Source organism: Macaca nemestrina, chromosome 5 (genome assembly GCF_043159975.1).
Source record: "Macaca nemestrina isolate mMacNem1 chromosome 5, mMacNem.hap1, whole genome shotgun sequence".
Taxonomy (NCBI): Eukaryota; Metazoa; Chordata; class Mammalia; order Primates; family Cercopithecidae; genus Macaca; species Macaca nemestrina.
The window spans coordinates 165,755,443-165,775,690 of record NC_092129.1 but is presented as its reverse complement, the minus strand read 5'-3'; the positions used below and the strand labels follow the sequence as shown (position 1 = coordinate 165,775,690).

Genomic DNA, 20,248 nt, shown 5'->3' with positions numbered 1-20,248 from the left:
TTGGAAGAGTTTCCTAGGTAATCTGACAAAGTGTTCTGGTTGGGAATTATTTCTCTAGTCTAACCCCTTAATTGTATAGAGAGTTTACTTGGAAGAAAAATGTTTCTAATTTAAGATTGCCTTCGTTAACATAGGTAGTTAGAAAATTTAGGCCTTAATGATTCAATTTCTCCAGTTCTTTCTGAGCTCCTATTTCACCACCATCAAGCTGTAATTTTGTTTCTGACTTAAGAACTTGGAGTTTAGGTAGATCTTTATTCTCAAAACAAATCTCTTTATTTCTATAACGTGATGAATGAACAATGCTCTATACTGTTTTGGGTTTAGAAATTGTGAGAAGCTCTTTAATTATAATAATTCAAGTTAGTTGTAAACAGGTGCAGCAGGGAGACGGCAGACAGACCCACTGGGCCCAACGCTGGAAACCATTCTGAAGTTTTTACAGTGTCTATGGGACAAAGACTTAGCTCTAGCTGGAGTGTGTGTGTGTGTGTGTGTGCGTGCGCGTGTGTTTGTGTGTGTGTGTATATATATACATGAGACAGAGTTTCGCTCTTATTTCCCAAGCTGGAGTGCAATGGCGCGATCTCGGCTCACTGCAACCTCTGCCTCCCGGGTTCAAGCAATTCTCCTACCTCAGCCTCCCGAGTAGCTGGGATTAGAGTCATGTGCCACCACGCCCAGCTAATTTTGTATTTTTAGTAGAGACGGGATTTCTCCATGTTTGTCAGACTGGTCTTAAACTCCCGACCTCAGGTGATCCGCCTGCCTCAGCTTCCCAAAGTGCTGGGATTACAGGCATGAGCCACCGCACCTGGCCGGGAAATAATTTTTCAAGACCGATGAAGTTTATTTTACATTAATGTATATCTGAAGTAATGAATGACATGTACAATTTATGAGCTGGCATCATCTCCCGCCCTGGACACGTTTAATGACTTTTCAAGTCAGATTTTGGAAATATGGTTAACCAGACTTGGGGTTTATGCAAATATAAGTTTACTTTTTCAGATGGGTAAAGCAGGCTTCTGTAGACAATTGGAAAGCAAGAATGTCTGTCCTTTCCTCACGTTGAATATTAGGAAGAAACCCCACAGAGAATCTTAACATTCATGGAAGAGAAAAGAGTAAACTTTAATCCTGGTTTGGACCATTCACCTCAGTTTATTAGTAGCTAACCAGGCTCTTTTTCACATTGGGCCCCACATTCAGCTTCCTTAACTACACTCGTTGAGACGGGGTCACCCAGGCTGAAGTGCAATGGATCACTCATAGCTCATTGCAGCTTTGAACTCCTGGGGTTAAGTGATTTCGCCTCAGCCTCCTGAGTAGCTGTCACTACAGGTACGCACCACCCATGCCTAGCTGTTGTTTTATTTTGTGTAGAGATTGGGTCTTGATATATTGGCCAGCCGGTCTCAAACTCCTGGACTTAAACGATCCTCCCACATCAGCCTCCCAAACTGCTAGAATTACAGGAATGACCAACGATGCCTGGCCCAGATCAAGACGTTTACTAACATAGGATCTAAATAGAGTGTCTTGGCTTCAAGTGACTTGCTTCACAATCTACTTTTTGTTAGAATGGATTAGGGAGTCATATATCTAATTTCATATTTTCCTTTATCAGACAGGAGCTTATACTATTCTCTTTCCATATTATATAAAACCAAGTTTGTTTTTTTTTTTTTCTTTCAAGATCTGCCTAATGATCACGAATAAATAAGAGTGCCCGTATCTCATAAACTGGTTGGACCGAACGACTTTAATTCACATTAAGAGTATGGGCTGATTCCTATAAGGGAAAAGTATAATGCTACATTATTGCTTTGTAGAATTTAGAATTCCCTCAACCCTATAAGAAAAGGGACAAATACAATTATAGATAAATAAATAATGAAAAAATTGTGTATCAAAACATAGTAAAGCACAGTCAGGTCTAGAATGAACAGAGAACTTTTGCTTTGGCTAGAAAAGCTCCTCCTAGATATTGGTGTAAGAGTCTTTGGTGCAAGCCAAACAACATACTATAATTCCTTGAACAAAGTGAGATTTTCTGCTTCTGTGACTATTAAGAAAGTACAATAAAACAAAGCAACAAAACAAAACAAATGCCAACCAAGAAATAATTATTTTTGCATGGTTTTTAGAAATTAAGACTTTTTTTTTTTTTTTTTGGAGACGGAGTCTCGCTCTGTTGCTCAGGCTGGAGTGCAGTGGTGTAATTGTGGCTCACCACAACCTCCGCCTCCCAGGTTCAAGTGATTCTCCTGCCTCAGCCTTCTGAGTAGCTAAGACTACAGGCATGTGTCACCCTGCCTGGCTAATTTTTGTATTTTTAGTAGAGATGGGGTTTCACTGTGTTGGCCAGGCTGGTCTTGAACTCCTGACCTTGTGATCCACCTGCCTTGGCCTCCCAAAGTGCTGCGATTACAGGCGTGAGCCACCACGAGCCCGGCCTTTTTTTGTTTTTGTTTTTGAAATGGAGTCTTGCTCTTGTCCAGGCTGGAGTGCAATGACAAGATCTCAGCTCACTGCGTCCTCTGCCTCCCGGGTTCAATAGATTCTCCTGCCTCAGCCTCCTGAGTAGCTGGGATTACATGCACCCGCCACCACACCTGGCTAATTTTTTGTATTTTTAGTAGAGACAGGGTTTCACCATGTTGACCAGGCTGGTCTCAAACTCCTGACCTCAAGTGATCTGCCCACCTTGGCCTATCAAATTGCTGGGATTACGGGTGTGAGCCACTGCACCCAGCCTAGTTGTTGCATTTTTAAGAGAAAATATTTAGTATTGCTAATTCAGTAAAGAGTCCTTCTGAATACTCTCATAAATTCATGTAAATTAGGATTGTAGGTCTTTTTTTTTTTTAAACAGAGTCTCGCTTTGTTGCCCAGGCTGGAGTGCAGTGGTGCGATCTCGGCTCACTACAAGCTCCGCCTCCTGGGTTCATGTCATTCTCCTGCCTCAGCCTCCTAAGTAGCTAGGACTACAGGTGCCCTCCACCACACCCGGCTAATTTTTTGTATTTTTAGTAGAGACGGAGTTTCACCATAGCCAGGATGGTCTCAATCTCCTGACCTCATGATCCGCCCTCCTCGGCCTCCCAAAGTGCTGGGATTACAGGCGTGAGCCACTGAGGACTGTAGGTCTTATAAGGCCAGATAGGACCTCAGAAATCATCTAGTCTCACCCATTACATATTTTACAAATGAGGAAACTGATGTGACCTGCCAGGGTCATCAGTTAGCTGGTGGTGGAACAAAGGGTATTGCAGGAGGCTCTTGATTCTTCGTGACATTCTCTTTAGCTTCTTTTGGCTTATGATTTAAAAATTAAGTATTTCATAAACTGTTGTGTATTCAATCAGAGGGGGTCAATATTCAGTTTTTTATGTTTCAGAAATATAGAGTATGATAGTTATGCTGTTCTCCAAATATGTTCCGGCTTTCTGTCTTCTTGTTTCTGTTTTTTGATTTTTAGAGGGTTGGGGTCTCACTCTGTTGCCCAGGCTGAAGTGCGGTGGAGCAGTCATAGCTCACTGCAGCCTTGAACTCTGGGGCTGAAGCCACGCCTGGCTAATTTTTAAATTTTGTAGAGACAGGGATCTTGTTGTGTTGCCTGGGCTAATCTCAAACTCCTGGCCTCAAGTGATCTTCCCTCCTTGGCCTCCCAAAGTGCTGGGATTACAGGCGTGAGCCCCTACCCCCAGCCACTGCTTTCTACTATTGCATTTACTGACCCCATGTGGTTGGATGGCACGTTGTGATCAGTTTGACCAGTGATTTGCAAGCAGAAGTGTACGTCACCTCTAAGTTATTTTTTTATTTTTTAAATTGACAAATAAAAATGGTATGTAGTTATGGTGTACAACATGATGTTTTGATATATGTATATATTGTGGAATGGCTAAATCAAGGTAATTAACATACACTGAGTAGGGGTTCTTAATCCATGAAGCTTTCTGGGGATCTGTTTCTGAGTGTTTACTTGCCGCAGCATCCCCTGTTGAACCAGCACGGACATTTGGCATGACTGAGAAAGCCCTTTTTGTTTTAAGCCACTGGGATTTTGGGGTTATTTGTAACCTCAGATTAAGGGTGTTTTCTTAAAAGGAAGACAATGCTTCTAATTTAGGCTTTGGCATTAAAGGGAAATGAATTTAGGCCACACATTTGGCAATGTAGGGCAAAAAAAGTAATACGAAAATTTTTTTGCTTATTGGGGGTGTTTTTTTTTTTTTTTTTTTTTTTGAGGAGGGAAAGTATCTGTAGCTGTTATCTTTATTCTCCACTGCAGTTTTTTTTTTTTTTTTTAATCTCCTGTGGTAGTAAACTAAGCATGGAATTACTGTCAAAATCAATCTCAAAATTAAAATTACAACCAGGATTCAGTAAATTAAGAGTCAAGGAATCTGGGTCCTGGTTTTCATCTTGCCACTGCATGACCTTCCATCTATCTGGATCTCAGGACACTCACTTATCTATAAATAGGTGTTGAAACAAATCATCTTGAATATCTTTCTAGCTCTGTTAATCTGTAGTTCCAGGAAATCAAGTAACATGCTGCTAGCTATTTTGGGTTAGGGATCTTAAACACAATTTTAAAATATAAGAACTAAGTCTAAAGGTATCTTGGTATAACAATTTAAAGAGTACTGAATACTTGGATTCATCTGAAACTTGAACTGCCCTGAAACATGATGTTTTGTACCTTCAGGGTCCTATGTCTTCTGTGAGTACTAGCCATGAATTTTAAAATGTACTTTCACTGGGCGCGGTGGCTCATGCCTGTAATCCCAGCATTTTGGGAGATTGAGGCGGGCGGATCATGAGATCGGGAGATCGAGACCATCCTGGCTAACACGGTGAAACCCTGTCTCCACTAAAAATACAAAAATTCCCCAGGCGTGGTGGCACGTGCCTGTAGTCCCAGCTACTCAGAAGGCTGAGGCAGGCAGAGCTTGCAGTGAGCCGAGATAGCGCCACTGCACTCCAGCCTGGGCGACAGAGTGAGACTCTGTCTCAAAAAAAAAAAAAAAAAAAAGTACTTTCCAGGTTTTTCTGATATTTAAATGTATTTTTATTGTATTTAATAATTGTTTCTTTTTAGTATTCAGAAAATGTTTCCCAAGGATGTCGTGGAACTGTGCCTGTTTTGTTTAACTTGCTTTTTTAGTCTTACCAACATTTTCTTGTAGAGATGTGGATGAGGTTTTTCAGCTTTATCTAAATGTACCTTAGTCTTACTGAGTTCTAAGACTTTGGAAAAATATTGACAGGTTCAACATTAGCCTCTCTCTCTTTTTTTCTTTTGAGACAGCGTCTCACTGTCACCCAGGCTGGAGTGCAGTGGCACCATCATGGCTTACTGAAGCCCTGACCTCCCAAGCTCAAGTAATCCTTCCACCTCAGCCTCCTGAGTAGCTGGGACTACAGGTCCATGCCGCGACACCCAGCTAATTTTTGTATTTTTTGTAGAGATGAGTTTTTGCCACGTTGCCCAGGCTGGTCTCAAACTCCTGGACTCAAGCGATCCACCAGCCTTGACCTCCCAAAGTGTTGGGATTACAGGCATGAGCCACTGTGCCTGGCCAGCCTCTTTTTTTTTTCGGATGGAAGTGCAAAAATGGCTGCATTTAAAGGTTCAGCTGTTAAATATTTCGGAATGTTTTGTTTGCAAGTCAATTTTGGCTAGAAGGCTCAAGTGAAAAAACCATTAGGATCAATTGTCATGTGTCCTGATGGTAAAGTGGTATCACTGGTTTCTTACTCTGGCTTTTTGACTTCTGTCTTCTTAGAACAAAAAGTAAGCCGGGCACAGAGCCACAAAGCCATAGCCTCTGGCCGAGAGGTGCCATCTTAATTATATTAATTTCATTGTTAACAAATTGTAAAGGGACTAGATGATCTATGGAAGCCAGTCCAGTTGTTTGCTTTTTTGTAGACACTCTTCTGGATTGTTAAGTTTTTGCTTATTAATGTTTTATACTGCAGTTCACTACTAGAGTTAGTGTTGTAGCATCATACTCTTTATCAGAGATATTAGATGATAAGGAAAGTTGCTCATAATGTTGTCAGTACTCTTGATTATAAAGTATACTTTTCACAGAATCAGAAACTGCCTGAAAATATAAACCTATTCAATTATACTGAGCCTTGTTTTAATTCAATGGCAAATAAAATGCTGTTTATATAAAATTCAATTTTTAAGAAAGCAGAGCGGTGACATTTTGACTGGTGTTACTTATTTTGCATTCCTTTTTTTTAAATTATTGTGTTTTTTTGAGATGGACAGAGTCTTGCTCTTATTGCCCAGGCTGGAGTGCAATGGCTCAATCTCAGCTCACTGCAACCTCTGCCTCCAGGGTTCAACCGATTCTCCTGCCTTAGCTGGGATTACAGGTGCCTGCTACCATGCCCAGCTAATTCTTTGTAAATTTTAGTAGACATAGGGTTTCACCATGTTGGCCAGGCTGTTCTTGAACTCCTGACCTCAGGTGATCCACCCACCTTGGCCTCCCAAAATGTTGGGATTACAGACGTGAGCCACTGCGTCCAGCCTATTTTGCATTCCTAAAACATTATTTTCATTTTCTGCTTCATCTGAATCTTCCCCCACCCTGCCACCCCCCCGCTTTTTTTAAGAGACAGATTCTTGCTCTGTCACCCAGGCTGGAGGTCAGTGGTGCCATCATAGCTCACTGTAGCCTTGAATTCCTGGGCTCAAGGGATCCTCCTGCCTCAGCCTTCCGGGTAGTTGGGACTGCAGGTGCATGTCACCACACCTGGACATTTTTTTTTTTTTTCATTTTTTGTAGAGATGAGGTTTTGCTATGCTGCCCAGGCTGCTATCAAACTCCTGGCCTCAAGCGAGCCTCCTGCCCTGGCATCCCAAAGCTCAGAGATAACAGGTGTGAGCTACCACACCCAGTCAGAATCTTAAATGCAAAGGCAGTTTTAGTGTTCTTACCCAAAGAAATAAAAATAACCTAACATGAACACAAACAGTACTCAGTCATAGGAATTCTTATTAAAAATCCTATGTACACCATTCAGTGCCTTAAAAGACTGGAAATGGTTATCTTAGAGATATAATCTTACCGTCTTAGACCAGTAATCCTCCTTGCTTTTAAATATTGGCTTGTATATACAAATTATTTATTTCCATAGGTTTTTAGAGAACAGGTGGTATTTGGCTACATGAGTAAGTTCTTTAGTTGTGATTTGTGAGATCTTGGTGCACCCATCACCTGAGCAGTATACAATGAACCCGATTTGTAGTCGTTTTTCCCTCACTCCACTCCCACCCTTTCCCTGAGTCCCCAGAGTCCATTGTATCATTCTTACGCCTTTGCATTCTCATAGCTTAGCTCCTACTTATGCATGAGAACACTCGATCTTTGAAAATATGGAATCCTTCACGAATTTGCGTGTCATCCTTGCGCAAGGGCCATGCTAATCTCCTCTGTATTGTTCCAATTTTAGTATGTGTGCTGCTGAAGCAAGCATGCTAGTGTAGTGTAGTGCAGTGTTGGAGAAGATGATTCAGTGTCTCCAGATTTCAGTTGACTTTGAAGAATGAACAAATCCCCAAGGCCAAGGTAATGTGCTGTAAGCTTTCTGTATATTTGCTAGCCAATATACAGATCTTGGGGTCACTGGATAGGTATGAGAGGCATGTGGGGTGAGGTATCTGGCTGACTCATCTATGCCACCACACTCACACAGCACTCAGCTGAGCTAAACCAGAATCTGCATGTCACAACTTGGGTGTCTTACTTGCCAAGGAGTGTGAATGGGGTGGAATGCAATAATGGAGGATGCCCTGAAAAATGGTCCGATTTGATGGTATGCAAGATATGTGCATTTTGCATGATTATTTTCAGCAGAACACTTGCTACTTTAGACATTTAATTTTAGCCTTCTAAAAGCAAGTAATGTTGTTTGCTTGATTTGTTATCATATTCATTTCTCAGACTATTATTCAGGTTCAGTGAATAATATTAAGAAAATCCTAATAATTACATTATTCTGGGCTTTTAATTAATAGACCCACAAGATTTCTCTTAGCAACTACTCACAAAGGGAATCAACTATATTCTTATAGTACTTAACATCTGAGGTAAGTGCAGGTATTTTTCGTTCACATTTGGGAGTTTGTTTTGTTTTTTTTTTTGTTTTTTTGAGATGGAGTCTTGTTCTGTCGCCATACTGGAGTACAGTGGCGCAATCTCGGCTCACTGCAACCTCTGCCTCCCGGGTTCAAGTGATTCCTCTGCCTCAGCCTCCTGAGTAGCTGGGATTACAGGCATGCATCACCATGTCTGGCTAAGTTTTTGTATTTTAGTAGAGACGGAGTTTCACCATGTTGGCCAGGATGGTCTCGATCTCCTGACCTCGTGATCTGCCCGCCTTGGCCTCCTAAAGTGTTGGGATTACAGGCATGAGTCCCCACGCCTGGCCTGGGAGGTTTTACAACATGTAAGTAACTGTACCTAGCACACCCTAAGGGAATGTTGACAATAATAGGTCTGATGTTTGGGAAAAATGTTTGAGCTCATCAAAATAAAAGCAAATAAAAGAACAAGGAAACAATAATTCTTGCATAAGTGTTCCGTTAACTTGTCTATGTTGGGCTCGGATGGCAAAAGCAAGCCACTTCTCCTGGCTGAGTGCTAGCTGCCAGCTTGCATCTGCCGCTGCTGCTAAATGTCAGTTACGCAGAGCCCCTGACCCTTTCCATTTTCAGAACAAGAATAGAACTAATTGTAGCATCAGGATGCAATGCATTCCAAAATATATTTCCTCTGAAGCAGTAATCTCTTCCACATCCTGCAAAGCAACTGAGAAGGACATTTTTTTTTTTTTTTTTTGTCACTGAGAATATTTTTGACATTGGATTTGAAACTCTAAACCTCAAATGAGCTGGAAAAAATAATTCAAAGAATCCAATTTGTATATACTTCAAGTATTTTAATAATGAATCCATGAGACCATCTCCATTCTTTTGCTATGGTGAAATTGTGCTGTGGTAACTTGCGCTTAAAACAAGAAAACCAGTTTTAGAGCGTATTTCCTCCTAACAGTAGTTGCCATACTGGTGTTGGATCTGCATCCACATCTGACTCTAGCCCAAATCACAAACTTGGTAAAGTTTGCATCTTTCTTTCTCTCTTCCTTCCCTTCCTTCCTTCCTTCCTTCCTTCCTTTCTTTCTCTCTCTCTCTTTCTTTCTTTCCTTTCTTCCTTCCTTCCTTCCTCCTTCCTTCCTTCTTTCTCTCCCTTCCTTCCTTTGTCTTCCTTCCTTCCTTCTTTCCTTCCTTCCTTCCTTTCTCTGTCTTTCCCTCCCTTCCTCCCTTCCTCCCTTCCTTCCTTCCTTCCTTCCTTCCTTCCTTCCTGTCTTTTCCTTCCTTCCTTCCTCCCTTCCTTCCTTCCTCTCTGTCTTTCCCTCCCTCCCTCCCTCCCTTCCTTCCTTCCCTCCTTCCTTCCTTCCTTCCTGTCTTTTCCTTCCTTCCTTCCTGTCTTTTCCTTCCTTCCTTCCTTCCTTCCTTCCTTCCTTCCTTCCTTCCTTCCTTCCTTCTTCCCTTCCTTCTTCCCTTTCCTCCCCTCCCCTCTTTTCTTTCTCTTTCTTTCTAATATAGTCTTGCTCTGTTACCCAGGCTGCAATGCAGTGGTGTTGCAATCACGGCTTACTGAAGCCTTGACCTCTTGGGCTGAAGCAATCCTCCTGCCTCAGCCTCCCAAGTAGTTGAGACTACAGTTACATGCCACCCTGCTTGGCTAATTTGTTTTTGTTTTGTAGAGATGCTGTCTCACTATGTTGTCCAGACTGGTCTTGAATTCCTGGGCTTATGCAATCCTTCCAACTTAGCCTCCCAAAGTTCTGGGATTACAGGTGTAAACCTGTAGGGCATCTCTTTTCTTCATTATGTTTGTTCTTTAAGTTTCTCTCCTGCTCAGAAACCCTTACCCTCATTCCAATCAACTTCCATATTGGACAAAGTTCTTCCTTAACCACATTAAAAAATCTGATCTCAAGATAACTGTACCCCCATGTTTATGGCAGCACTATTCACAGTAGCCAAGATATGGAATCAACCTAAGTGTCCATCACCAGATGAATGGAGAAAGAAAATGTGGTGTATATACACACAATGGAGTACTATTCAGCCATAAAAAAGAACAAAATCCTATAATTCACGGCAACATGGATGAGCCTGGAGGACATTATAAGTGAAATAAGCCAGGCACAGAAAGACAAACATTGCATGTTTTCACTTATATGTGGAAGGTTAAAAAGTTGATCTCATAGAAGTAGAGGGTAGAATAGTCATTTATAGAGGCTGGGTAGGGGAGTGGGGAAGGGGGGAGAGGGAGAGTGGTTAACAATTATAAAATCATCAGGCCAGATGCAGTGGCGCATGCCTGTAATCCCAGCACCTTGGGAGGCTGAGGCAGGAGGATCACTGAAGCCCAGGAGTTTGAGATCAGCTTGGGAAAGATGGCAAAACCCTGTCTCTATTAAAAAGTAAATAAATAAGTAAATGCCGAGACCAGCTCGGTCGTGGAGACCCTAACCTAGTGGCGTTAGAGGAATTAAAGACACACACACAGAAATATAGAGTGTGGAGTGGGAAATCAGAGCTGAAAGCCTCGAACAGAGATTTACCCACATATTTCTTGACAGTAAGCCAGTGAAAAGCATTATTTCTATAGATTGTAGATTAACTAAAAGTATTCCTTATGGGAATCAAAGGGATGGACTGAAATAAAGGGATGGGTCTGGCTAGTTATCTGAGGCAGGAACATGTCCTTAAGGCACAGATCCCTCATGCTATTGTTTGTGGTTTAAGAATGCCTTTAAGGGGTTTTCCCGCCCCGAGTGGGCCAGGTGTTCCTTGCCCTCATTCCGGTAAACTGACAACCTTCCAGCATGGGTGTCATGGCCAGCGGCACTATTCACAATAGCAAAGACTTGGAATCAACCCAAATGTCCATCAGTGACAGACTGGATTAAGAAAATGTGGCACATATACACCATGGAATACTATGCAGCCATAAAAAAGGATGAGTTTGTGTCCTTTGTAGGGACATGGATGCGGCTGGAAACCATCATTCTCAGCAAACTGTCGCAAGAACAGAAAACCAAACACCGCATGTTCTCACTCATAGGTGGGAACTGAACAATGAGATCACTTGGACTCGGGAAGGGGAACATCACACACCGGGGCCTATCATGGGGAGCAGGGAGGAGGGAGGGATTGCATTGGGAGTTACACCTGATGTAAATGACGAGTTGATGGGTGCTGACGAGTTAATGGGTGCAGCACACCAACATGGCACAAGTATACATATGTAACAAACCTGCACGTTATGCACATGTACCCTAGAACTTAAAGTATAATAATAATAAAAGAATATTTTATAATATTAACAACAACAAAAAAGCATGTCACAGTGCTGTAGAGATTTTGTTTATGGCCAGTTTTGGGAGCCTGTTCCCAACAAGTAAGTAAAAAGAAAAAGAAAACAACTGATAGGAGGAATGAATTCTAGTGTTCTATCAGCACTGTAGGATGACTACAGTTAACATTAACTTACTGTATATTTTAAAATGGCTAGAAGGGGCTGCGTGCAGTGGCTCATGCCTGTAATCTCAACACTTTGGGATGCCGAGGCGAGTGGATCACCTGAGGTCAGGAGTTCGAGACCAGCCTGGTCAACATGGTAAAACCCTGTCTCTACTAAAAATACAAAAAAATTAGCCAAGTGTGGTGGTGGGCGCTTGTAATCCCAGCTACTCGGGAGGCTGAGGCACGAGAATTGCTTGAACCTAGGAGGCAGAGGTTGCGGTGAGCCAAGATCGCACTACTGCACTCCAGCCTGGGTGACAGAGTGAGACTCCATCTCAAAAAAAGGAAAATAAATAAATAAATAAATAAATGAAATAAATAAAAATAAAACAGCTAGAAGAGAGGATTTTGAATATTTCCAACACAAAGAAATAATAAATGTACGAGGTGATGAATATACTAATTACCCTGAATTGATCATTATAAATTATATACATATATCAAAATACCACTGTGGTTTAAGAATGCCTTTAAGCGGTTTTCCACCCTGAGTGGTCCAGGTGTTCCTTGCCCTCATTCCGGTAGACTGACAACCTTCCAGCGTTGTCACAATATGTACAATTATGTGTCAATTAAAAAATAAATAAAAAGGAAAAATAGCGATAATTACATGGGCAAATAGAGCTTGATAGGGCTGTAAAAAATGTGGTCTTCAGAGGAATGTAAAACTAATACACACAAAGGCGTCATTAACCAATAATAACGAGCAGAAATAGGAAACCTCTAATTTTGATGCCCAGGACTAACTTCTGACAATTGGAAAGTTTTTGTAGTTTTGGCAGGACTTGGATCCACAACACCTGAGTGTAAGTCCTGCTTAGCAACACTCTCAGCACTCCGTCTTTGTCAGCTTCAATTTATATCTATTACTTGGGGGCTGCCGTGATTCTACGAGATAGCAGGTGTTGAAGTGTTTTATAAAACATGAGGCACCCTCACTCTGCCGTGTTTTTAGAAATTGCTTTAAAATCATGCAAGGAACTCCAACTAGGAAGTCAGAGGCCCAGGGTTTAGTCCTGCTTTGCCACTCCCTAACTTCAGAGACCTCAGAAAAATCTTCTAACCATGCCAGGCCTGTTTCTTTGTCATAAAAACCTGCAGGTTAAACCAGAATATCTCTAAAGTTCCTTTCAACGTGAGGCATTTTATGGTGTCATGAATTCAAATTGTTTGCAAAGAAAACACTATGACATCTAGTTCCAGGAACACAGAAGGTGGCATGAGTTTGAACTAGGAGGTGAGTAGAGGGATAAAAGAGATGGTCATAGTGGAGGATCTGGGGTTTTCCTCCCAGAGGAGGCTGATGCGAGCTATAGAACAAGAGATCTGTGTGGCAGGATGCCTAGTAAGAGGGTCTGGATGGGTTCATGGCTTTGGGGCAAAAGGTTGCAGGAATTTGGAAGCTGAATGAACAGGGATTATTAGGCCTTTGCGGAGGTGCAGTGTTGTCCTGTGGGTAGCATATAATGCTGTGGGGATTTTGGGGGTCAGCAATGCAGAGGTGAAAGTGGCAGGAGGAGGGAGTGAATGATGATGACAGTGAAGACAGAGACTACCTTCTAACCTTTTCTCACTCTTGAATCCACTGGGCAGTAAGAGTGATCAAGTTAAAGTGTAAATCCCATACTTCTTTCTCTCCCATACTGCTTAAAATCTTTTCACGGCTTTCCTTGTATTGAGATTATGCAAATTTCCTTGTATTGAGATTATGCAAATCCTTATCATTGGTTTTCAAGTCCCCAAGGGATTTGGCACTTGCTTATCTCTCCAACCACCTCCAACCCTCTGTTTCCATTCCACCTCTTCCTCAGTTCCAGCAACACTGAGCAGCTTGAGGTCACCAAGGTATACCTGCAGTAGGGCTGTTTCTCCATGCTTCTTCATAGGATTCACTGTGATTCTTGGGGAGTTTAGCTTAACTATTTCTTTTTTTTTTTTTTTTCTTTTTTTTTGAGAGGGAGTCTCGCTGTGTCTCCCAGGCTGGAGTGCAGTGGTGCGATCTCGGCTCACTGCAAGCTCCGCCTCCCGGGTTCACGCCATTTTCCTGCCTCAGCCTCCAGAGTAGCTGGGACTACAGGCGCCCGCCACCGCCCCCCTCTAATTTTTTTGTATTTTTTAGTAGAGACGGGGTTTTACCGTGTTAGCCAGGATGGTCTCGATCTCCTGACCTCGTGATCCACCTGCCTCAGACTCCCAAAATGCTGGGATTACAGGCGTGAGCCATCACTCCCGGCCTTAACTATTTCTTTAGACAGGCTTTCTCTGACCACGCTACTCTCTTCCCCTTGTCTAAGCCCTTTGTTTCCTAAACAGCTACCGCCACCGTCTGTAATTACGGTACTTTTTTTTTTTTTTTTTTTTTTTTTTGAGACGGAGTCTCACTCTGTCACCCAGGCTGGAGTGCAGTGGCAAGACGTCGACTCGCTGCAACCTCCGCCTCCCGGGTTCAAGTGATTCTCCTGCCTCAGCCTCCTGAGTAGCTGGGATTACAGGCGCGCCCCACCATGCAAGGAGAATGTTTGTATTTTTAGTAGAGACGGAGTTTCATCGTATTGGCCAGGCTGGTCTCGAACTCCTGACCTCGTGATCTGCCTGCCTCGGCCTCCCAAATTGCTGGGATTACAGGCGTGAGCCACCATACCCGGACGATATACTTGATCTTTTGTAGCTTTAGCTTCACTTAACACATGTATCAATGTTTTTTCCCTCTTCATCACACTCATCCCCCTTCCATACAGCTCAAATTTGAAACATGTGTTTTATTATTCACTGTATTTATTGAAGAGTTTTAAATCCTGTTCATCTCCCTTCCCTTCCCTGCCCTGCCCTGCCCTGCCCTGCCCTGCCCTCCCCTCCCCTCCCCTCCCCTTCCTTTCCCTTAGTCTCACTCTGTCACCCAGGCTGGAGTGCAATGGTGCAATCTCAGCTCACTGCAATCTCCGCCTCCTGGGTTCAAGCAATTCTCCTGCCTCAGCCTCCCACGCAGCTAGGATTACAGGTGTGCGCCACCACGCCCAGCTAATTTTTGTATTTTTGGTAGAGACAGGGTTTCACCATGTTGGCGAGGCTAGTCTCAAACTCCTGACCTCATGATCTTGCCCGCCTTGGCCTCCCAAAGTGCTGTGATTACAGGCGTGAGCCACTGTGCCCGGCTCTATTTTTCTTTTTGAGACGGAGTTCTGCTCTTGTTGCCCAGGCTGGAGTGACGACAGTGGCGTGATCTGGGCTCACTGAACCCTCCGCCTCCCGGGATCAAGCAATTCTCCTGCCTCAGCCTCCCAAGTAGCTGGGATTACAAGGCCCGCCACCACGCCTGGCTAATTTTTTGTATTTTTAGTAGAGATGGGGTTTCACCATTTTGGCCAAGCTGGTCTCAAACTCCTGATCTCCAGTGATCCACCTGCCTCAGCCTCCCAAAATGCTGGGATTGCAGGCGTGAGCCACCACGCCAAAAAGCAGTTGAGGGCAGTATTTTCAACATTTAACAAAACCATGTTGCTCTTTCCTTTAAAAGACTGTTAATTAGTCAAGCCTGTGCGTCCTTCCCAGGGAGCTTTTCCTGCCCTTGACATTGGTGGTATTCTTCTCTGCCTATGAGTTAGGCTGACCCTGCCTTTTTCAGGCATCATCCGGTATTTATCTTTGGTATAAAAAGTAACTGTTATTCTTGTCTTTCACTGCCAGCATTGCAGACTGGGCATTTAAATGCTTTGGATTGTGTGTTTGGAGAAGCTAACAGCTGCATGTGCTATTTCCAATACTCTTTAAGATCCACCCAGGATGTGACCATGGGAATGCTTATCATTTTTTTGGAGGACAGAATCGATGTAAAATTGGTGAGTAATATACAGAGGTGAAAATTAGGTGAGAAATTCTTCAACAGATTGTAGGCTTGCCATCTGATACCTAGAAAAAACTGTATTCCTTTGAGCAGCTCTCAGAATGCTCATCTGCCTGAACTTGGGGGCAGCCACAGATAGGGAGTGCTTTGGAGGCTCAGTAAGTAACATCAGTATGTTTCCAAAACAAGCAAGCAAACAAATCCCACTCTGTCCTGCCTTATGCATATATTGGGGAACAGCACTGTTGCATAGTCTGTAAATTACTAACCAACCGAACAAACACACGAAAACAAAAGAAAAACCTTGATTTTTCTCTTTAAAAAGAAAAAGAAAAAAAAGGCTGGGCGATGTGGCTCATGCTTGTAATCCCAGCACTTTGGGAGGCCGAGGCGGGCGGATCACGAGGTCAGGAGATCAAGACCATCCTGGCTAACACGGTGAAACCCCGTCTCTACTAAAAAATACAAAAAAATCAGCCGGGCGTGGTGGCGGGCACCTGTAGTCCCAGCTACTTGGGAGGCTGAGGCAGGAGAATGGCGTGAACCCGGGAGGCGGAGCTTGCAGTGAGCTGAGATCCGGCCACTGCACTCCAGCCTGGGCGACAGAGCGAGACTCCGTCCCCCCCCCGCCGAAAAAAAACCATTTGGATCAACTAGGGAGCAGTGGGCAAAGCCTTCCCTTCATTGAAGCATTGAAATACACAGCTGAATTGCTTCTAGTTGTTTATATGCACCTCAAGCTCAATCAAGAAATGATTCATCGACACTGTTTGGATTAGGCTGAGAAATCCTTGTTATATTTTAATAGGGCCAATTTCATGGCTTTTTCTCAAATAACTTGCAGCCCAAAGTCTAACAGAATATAAAATATAAAATGTTTACGTATTCTTTTCTTTTTTTTTTTTTTTTTTTTTTGAGACAGAGTCTCCAGGCTGGAGTGCGGTGGCGCCATCTCGGCTCACTGCAACCTCTGCCTCCTGGGTTCAAGTGATTCTCATGCCTCAGCCTCCTAAGTAGCTGGGATTACAGGTGTGGGCCACCACACCCAGCTAATTTTTGGAGTTTTAGTAGAGACAGGGTTTCACCATTTTGGCCAGGCTGATTTTGAACTCCTGATCTCATGTGATCCACCCGCCTCAGCCTCCCAAAGTGCTGGGATTACAGGCGTGAGCCACTGCTCCCAGCTGGAATATAAAATCTAGATTTCTGTCCTTTTCATGTAATAATATTAAATTATTTTATGTTTTAAATTTTTTTTTTTTTTTTTTTTTTTGAGGCAGAGTCTTGCTGTCTCACCCAGGCTAGAGTGCAGTGGCGCGATCTCGGCTCACTGCAAACTCCGCCTCCCGGGTTCAAGCAATTTTCCTGCCTCAGCCTCCCTAGTGGCTGGGATTACAGGCGCCGACCAGCGCGCCCAGCTAAGTTTTGTATTTTTTAGTAGAGACGGGGTTTCACCATCTTGGCCAGGCTGGTCTTGAACTCCTGACCTCATGATCCACCCGCCTCGGCCTCCCAAAGTGCTGGGATTACAGGCATGAGCCACCGTGCCCGGCCTAAATTTTTGTTTGTTTGTTTGGGAATGTTTAATTTAGAATTCTCTTCCTTGGCTGTAATTACTTTAAAGCCCATCACTGTTAGACTTTGACCATTATTTGTCTGTTTTTTTTGTGAGATGTAGGGTGGGCAGGCAGCATGATGGTATTTACTTAATTACTGGATATGAGAAAGTACTTTAGGCTTGGAGGGATGTAGCAGATGCTCTCAGTGTCCTGCCCACTTCCTTTAAGACCTTGTTATTCCATTGTGTTTTAGAGTTCCAACTGGTAGTATCTGGAAATGCTGGGGAGTTCGCACCAACCCCCAGAAGTCCTCAATCAGGAGCTGATGGGAGTTGGGGTATAATTACTCCAGATCCCCCATCCCTGGAAGGAATGAGTGTAAGGGCTATGTTTGCCTTCAGCGTTTCCTGCTGAGGTTAAATTCTAGCTTTGGTTTAACAACACATGCTTAATTAGCAATCTTCCCTTTCCTGCTCCCCTACCAGCCATCCCTTACCTCCCTAATGGACTATTTGCAATCATATCTTTGTCTCAAGTCAAACCATATTAGGATTTGGGAGATATCTAAATCCAACACAAACGTCTTACTTTTAGGCAACATTTTATTTATTTATTTTTAATTTCAAAAGTTTTTGGGGAACAGGTGGTTTTTGGTTACACGGGTACGTTTTTTAGTGGTAATTTCTGAGATTTCGGTGCCCCCATCATCTGGACAGTGTATACTGTACCCAATGTGTAGTCTTTTATCTCTCACCTCCCTCTGTCTCTTCTTCCCCACCCCGAGTCCCCAACATTTATTATATCATTTTTATTAGGTGACATTTTATTTATTTGTTTTTGAGACAGAGTCTCGCTTTGTTGCCCAGGCTGTAGTGCAATGGCACGATCTCGGCTCACTGCAACCTTTGCCTCCTGGGTTCAAGTGATTCTCCTGCCTCAGCCTCCCAAGTAGCTGGGACTGCAGGCACGTACCACCATGCCCAGCTAATTTTTATGTTTTCAGTAGAGGCAGGGTTTCGTCATTTTGGTCAGGCTGGTCTCAAACTCCTGACCTCAGGTGATCTGCCTGCCTCAGCCTCCCAAAGTGCTGGGATTACAGGCGTGGGCCACCACACCCAGTCTAGGTAACATTTTAATCTATTATCCTAGGTAGTTACATCCTTGGAGTAATCTACTTAACAGGTACTTTATGTATTTTCACTATCTGCTAGCATATATTGCTAATTGTCTACTAAATAATGTCTTTCTTTTTGAGGGGAAACCTTTTGTACATATAAGACATAACTGAAACAATTAAAATACGGTGAAAGCATTGGAAAAATAAGTACCTAGGTTAAACACAATGGTATTTTAAGAGTTTACCTGTACAGTGGTTCACACCTGTAATCCCAGCACTGTGGAAGGCCAAGGCGGGTAGAGTGCTTGAGCCCAGAAATCTGAGACCAGCCTGGGCAACATGGTGAAACCCCATTCTACAAAAAAAAAAAAAAAATTAGCTGGGCATAGTGGTGCGTAACTGCAGTTCCAGCTACTTAGGAGGCTGAGTGGGAGGATCACTTGAGCCCAGGAGTTCGAGGCTGCAGTGAGCTATGATCATGCCACTGCACTCCACCCTGAGTGACAGAGTGAGACCCTGTCAAAAAAAAAAAAAAAAAAAAGGCCAGGTGCAGTGACTTATGCCTGTAATCCCAGCACTTTGGGAGGCTGAGGTGGGTGGATCACATGGTCAGGAGATTGAGACCATCCTGGCTAACATGGTGAAACCCCGTCTCTACTAAAAATACAAAAATTAGCTGGGCATGGTGGCACGCACCTGTAGTCCCAGCTACTCGGGAGTCCGAGGTAGGAGAATTGCTTGAACCTAGGAGGCAGAGCTTGCAGTGAGCCAAGATCATGCCACTGCACTCCAGCCTGGACAAAAGAGCAAGACTCCATCTCAAAAAAAAAAAAAAAAAAGAAAAAGAGTTCATAGTCTCAAGAATGACACTTAAAGACAGAGGAAGAGGAATATGTACCAAGTGCTAAATATAGTACAAAACTTATACTTTTATTGTTACATTTCATAGCATAGTCTATATTATAGGATAGCCAGAGATGAAGAATTTATAATTTTAGCGATGCTAAGATCTGAGGTCAAATACCATTTAATTCACATTAATGCAAGAGCTATACATTATGGTCTGCCCCTCGAGTGTCTAGGATACTATTTAAAGTAACAATAAAGAAAGATTTTCCAGAACTGGAGGTTACACATACAAAAGACATGTGTAGTTTGAAAGACATGGGGTAAGCGTGACTCTCTTAGGTATAAGGGTCATTAATTGCTTGGGTTTAGAGCTGTCAACCTAAAATAACCAAAAGGGTCAGAATTCAAAGAGAGTTTATTCAAGTGCAAACTTTGAGATGACCACTCAACCACCCAAGATGCACATATTCCAAAGAATGGAAGCCAGTGTTCCGAAGTGTAGAATCTTGGTACCCTTTATATAGACATAGTTTAAGGAAACGTAATAGAATTTCGTGATCTTTCTATATAACGATTAATACATAGTTACAATGATCTGATGAACTGAGGTTGTCTTTTTCTTTCAAGAAAGGTATATTTAACATTCCATGCTGAAGATTTTTGCATCATCTGGGTTGAATTAGGTGAAGGACAATAAAGGAGGCAGTTAATCTGGAACAAAGATCAGTGATTGGAAGGGGAAGAGGTCTTGTCTCTGGTCCTTCCCGGTCATTTACAGAACAAGAACAATGAGGAAGAGACATGATGTAATTTAAGAAGCAGAAGTTACAGCTACATGCTACGTGACTCAGATCACAGTCACGTCTCTCTCAAGGTGTTTTCTGGGTTCTGGCAGCTTTTAAATTTTATTTATTTTCACATAGCTATAGTCTGCCTTCCAAAATGTGCTAGCTGCCCTGAAAATGCACAGCCTTGGCACATGGGTGATGGGGTCAGAGGCCAAGATGGACCTGAATTCGTGGTTCTTAACTGGAAGGGCATTCCACCTTTGGTGGGCCAGTAGTGTGTCCTGTTGATGTAGGGAAAGATGTAGTAGAAGATGGTGAATGGGGAGTGTGGGCTGAGACTGGAGACACATTCTTGTACTGCACTTACTATCATCAGGTGGAGTTTTCTGTGAAACGAAGATGCTCATAACGACCTTTCAGAACGGTTGTAGACAGTAAATTGATTCAAGCACAGTGCCT

General features: G+C 43.0%; 1 protein-coding gene and 1 non-coding gene across 2 annotated transcripts in view; one reads left to right on the top strand and one right to left on the bottom strand.

Annotated features, from left to right (window-relative positions):
- LOC105482500 (ring finger protein 144B) overlaps window positions 1–20,248 on the top strand; it is a 198,764-nt gene that overhangs the window by 21,435 nt on the left and 157,081 nt on the right. The gene's annotated exons all lie outside the window — the stretch shown is intronic.
- Window positions 7,406–7,508, bottom strand: LOC112426799 (U6 spliceosomal RNA). The gene has a single exon (XR_003018208.1). It is a non-coding gene; the product is annotated as a U6 spliceosomal RNA (small nuclear RNA).